At 36.6% G+C, this 4,775-nt stretch overlaps 1 pseudogene; it reads left to right on the forward strand.

Annotated features, from left to right (window-relative positions):
* The first annotated feature begins 3,334 nt into the window (after nt 1–3,334).
* On the forward strand, nt 3,335–4,100 carry LOC114501352 (annotated as a pseudogene).
* The last annotated feature ends 675 nt before the right edge of the window (nt 4,101–4,775 follow it).

Genomic DNA, 4,775 nt, shown 5'->3' on the forward strand with positions numbered 1-4,775 from the left:
TTGTTTGTTTGTTTGTTTATTTAAGTATATTTTACTGATTATGCTATTATAGTTGTCCTATTTTCTTCTCTACTTTGTCCCCCTCTGTCCTGCATGTTACCTTCCTCTAGCAACTCGCCTTAATTTACATCCCTGGGTTGTACATTTTAGTTCTTCAGCTCCTCCATTTCCCATACTATTCTTAGCATCCACATGCCTATTTTGTACCTACCAATTATGCTTTTATTTCCTGTATCTTTTCCCCCATTTCTCTGATTCTATTCCAGTTTTATTTGTTTCCTTATTTTTTTCCCCTAAGGTCAGTTGTTGATATTTGTGAATTTTTTTTTTCATTTTACTGTTCATAGTTTTAATCTCCTTTTTCTTAGATAAATCACTTTAACATTTTATATAATAAAGACTTGGTGATGATGAACTTCTTTAATTTTACCTTAACTGGGAAGCACTTTATCTGCTCTTCCATTCTAAATGATAGCTTTGCTGGATAGAGTAATCTCGGATGTAGGTCCTTGCCTTTCCTGACTTCAAATACTTCTTTCCATCCCTTTCTTGCCTGCAAGGTTTCTTTTGAGAAATCAGCTGATAGTCTTATGGGAACTCCTTTGTAGGTAACTGTTACTTCTTCCTTTGCTGCTTTTATGATTCTCTCCTTATCTTTAATCTTGGGTAATGTAATTATGATGTGCTTTTCTGTGTGCTTCCTTGGCTCCAACTTCTTTGGGACTCTCTGAGCTTCCTGGACTTCTTGGAAGTTTATTTCCTTTGCCGGATGGGGGAAGGTCTCCTTCATTATGTTTTCACATAAATTTTCAAATTCTTACTTTTCCTGTTCTCCTTCTGGCACTCCTATGATTTGGATGTTGGAATGTTTAAAGTTGCTCCAGATGTTCCTAAGCCTCTCCTCATTTTTTTTTTGAATTCTTGTTTCTTCATTCTGTTCCCATTGCATGTTTATTTATTCATTCTGTTCTAAATTCTTCATGTGAGTCCCAGTTTCCTTTTCTTCACCATTGGTTCCCTGTATGTTTTTCTTCAGTTCATTTCATATAGCCTTCACTTCTTCCTTTATTTTGCAGTCCTAATTATTTCTGTGAGCATCCTGAATACCAGTGTTTTGAACTCTGCATCTGATAGATTGGCTATCTCCTTGTCAATTAGTTCCTTTTCTGGAGTTTCGATCTGTTCATTTTCTTTTAAATTTTATTTATTTATTTTTTGAGAAAGGGAAGGAGAAGCATCATTGTGTTTGCCTCCCATATGCCCCCTAATGGGGACCCTGCCAGCAACCTAGCTATGTGTCCTGACTGGGAATTTAACCAGTTAGCCTTTCTTTTTCAGGTAGGCACTCATTCCACTGAGCCACACCACCCAGGGCTGATCTGTTTTTTTTTTTTTTTTTTCCTTTGGACTATATTTCTTTGTCTCTGCATTTCTTTGTTACATTATAAGTGGCGGAGTGTCAGATATTCACCAGGGTGGGACAACCCTCTCTGATGTATTGTTGTACTGTATGTGGAGGTTGGGTCAGAAAGGAGACAATGTCCTTTATCCAGCTCTTGTGTCACTTTCAGTACCCAACTATCCACAAGTGCATTGGGCCCTTCTGTTGCTGATTCCTGGATGGGTGGCTTTGTGTACATTCTAGGACCCCATGGGTCCCTCTAACAAACTCTCCTGTGAGACTCAGATATTCTCACATTACCACAACCCCTGTAGATTTTTATAGCCAGAGGTCTTGAAGCTTTATTTCCTTGTGCCAGAACCCTGGCTTGCGTGGTGTGTGTTGCTCCCCAGTTGTTCCTCCTGGTTTATCCACAAGTGAATGTGAGACCATCTGGTCCAATAGCTGCTGCCTTTTCCTGTGTCCTCTCCACCTCAGCTGCCTGTCTCTCCTCTTCCTACCAATCTGGATGAATGTTTTTACTTTATCTCCTTGGTTGTTGGATTTCCATACAGTTCTATTTTCTGGCAGTTCTGGTTGTTTTATGTTTTTAAATTTGTTGTTGTCCTTCTTCTGGTTGTGTGGAGAAGTAAAGTACATCTACCGATGCCTCTATCTTGGCTAGAAGTCCTATCTTTCATGTTTGTATTTGATGAATCACAGTTATTGATTTGTGAATAATGTAACAATCTTGTATCCCTGGAAGAAATCCCAGTTGATCATGGTGTTAATCTTTTTGGTATATTGCTGGATCTGGCTTGCTAATATTTTGTTGAGCATTTTAGCATCAGGGATATTGGCTTATAATTTTCTTCTTGGTATTTACCTTGTTTTGGAATTAGGATAATACTGGCCTTGTAGAAAGAGCTTGGAAATCTTCCCTCTTCTTGAATTTTTTGGAATAGTTTGAGGAGGAGTGGCAATAGTTTTTTGAATGATTGGTAAAATTTGCTTGTGAAGCCATGTGGTTCAGGACTTTTGTTTGCTGGGAGGTTTTTGATTACTGCTTACATTTCATTCATTGTTATTGGTCTATTCAGGTTTTCTGCTTCTTCTTGATTCAGTTTTGGGAGTTTGTATGTTTCTAGAAATCTGCCCATTTCACCCAGGTTGACCAATTTCTTGACATATAGCTGTTCACAGTAATTTCTTATAATACCTTGTATTTCTGTGATATCAGTTGTTATTTCATCTCTCTCATTTCAGATTTTTTTTTGATGACTTCTCTTCTTTTTTGATGAGCCTGGTTAAAAGTGTGTCAATCTTGTTTATCTTTTTGAGGAAACAGCTCCTGGTTTCACTGATCTTCTGTATTGTATTTTTTTTTTTTTTAGTTTGTATGTCATTGATTTCTATGCTGATCTTCATTATTTCTGTTCTTATACTTGTTCTGGGCTTTATTTATTGATTTTCTAGTTATTTTAAGTATAGTGTTACATCAATATTGAGAATTGACAACATCGTTGCCTTGCTTTTTGAGGTAGGCCTGTAGTGCTATGAATTTCCCTTTCAGGGCTGCTTTTGATGATTTGACTTGTTGTATGTTTATTTTCATTTGTTACCAGGAATTTTTTTATCTACTCCTTGATTTCATTGGTTACGAATTCATTTTTTAATAGCATGTTATTTAGCCTCCAAGTATTTGAATGTGGATACTGTAATCTTGTCCTCTAATTCACTGATTCATTCTTCTGTTTCATCTAAGCTACTGTTGATTCCTTCAAGTGAATTCTTCTTTAGATATTGTAATCTCTTTTTCTGACTGATTCTTCTTTATGGTTTCTATATCCTATTTTATTAAAAAAATTATTGGCTGGCCTCCATGGTTTCCTGGGACCTGACTTGATGGCACAGGACCTGTCTGCTAGGCACTGAAGAACCCTCAGCACTATCTTGATATAGTACCTCTGATGAAACAATGACCAGATGGACATGAGTTACTACCACACATAACAAAAGACTCTTGCCTTCAACATCATGGAAGGATATGAAGAAGGGGTCATTGAGGAAAAAAGCCAAAACCTACCAAAGAGTAAACAACTTGAAGCCAATAGGCTGTCCCTTAAAAGTGATGCACCCCAAGCAAAACACAAAAAGAACAAAAGGAAAAAGGAGTACTTAAATTAAAATGTGAATGGATTCATGGAATACCTAAGACAAAACTCCCAGGTGGCTCAAATGGGGAGATAATAGCAACAAACCATCAGGAAGTAAAGGAAGAAATTACAGTTGCTTTAAAGAAAGTCAAAGGGAAGGAAGGTGATTAAAAAGACAAGCGGCAAAGAAAAATGCAATGGTATGTTTTCATTGTAGAAAATCTGGCCATGGGATTGCAGATTGCCTAGCCACCCTTGAGAATCAAGATATGGGCACTGTAATATGTTATCAGTGTGGATCTACAGAGCACAAGATAACCAAATGCAAGGCTAAAGTAGGCCCAGCTATTGGTGAATTTCCTTTTGCAAAGTGCTTTTTGTGGGGAAATGGGGCACTTGTCTAGATCTTGTACCAGTAATCCCAAAGGAGTCTACACTGATAGGGTTGCTATGGACTTTGTGGATCTGTGGAACATTTTAAGAAAGATTGCCTTCAAAGTCAGGATTTAGATTGAATTGTTACAGTTGGTCTCTTGGCAAAGGAAATAAGTGCGGACTATGAAGAAATTTTGGATGTGCCTAAACCACAGAAACCCTAAATAAAGATTCCTAAAGTTGTTACTTTTAGATAATGATTTGTACTATTATAAATTACCACCTCATTACATTCTGAACTGGGCCTTCTTCACAAGTTGGAGCTGGGCTCCCATGGAGAGGCCTGTGTTGTAGTATGATCTGGGTGTTCAAATAGTTTCCTGCATTCTGTCTATTAAGGAATATGGAGAAAATCACTGAAGAAAAGCATACGATGTTTAAATTGGATTCTTAAAAGAACTGTTTTGACAGGTAGAATTTAGAGGTATGTAAGTGGTTACATAGCTAATTGTAACAATTATCTTTTCCTTAAAAACAAAATTATGCATTCACATGAACCACCCCTAAATAAAGGGTAACTGCTTTGCATTTGGAAATGAATTTTTAGTTATATTGTTTTTAGGTTCAAAGTATCAGTTTATTTATAAGTTGCCACAAAATCTGCTGTATTTTTACAATATTTAATAAAAAACTTATTTGAAAAAAGTTTATTGTATTTTTCCATTACCATTTAATCCCCTTATTCCTTTTTGCTCAATCCCTCCAACCCCTTTCTTCCTCACTCCCAAATAGTTGTCATCCTGCTTTCTATAAGCCTGTCTCTATTTTGTTTGTTAGTTCAGTTTGTTTATTAATTTCCACAT

Source organism: Phyllostomus discolor, chromosome 7, assembly GCF_004126475.2.
Source record: "Phyllostomus discolor isolate MPI-MPIP mPhyDis1 chromosome 7, mPhyDis1.pri.v3, whole genome shotgun sequence".
Classification (NCBI taxonomy): Eukaryota; Metazoa; Chordata; class Mammalia; order Chiroptera; family Phyllostomidae; genus Phyllostomus; species Phyllostomus discolor.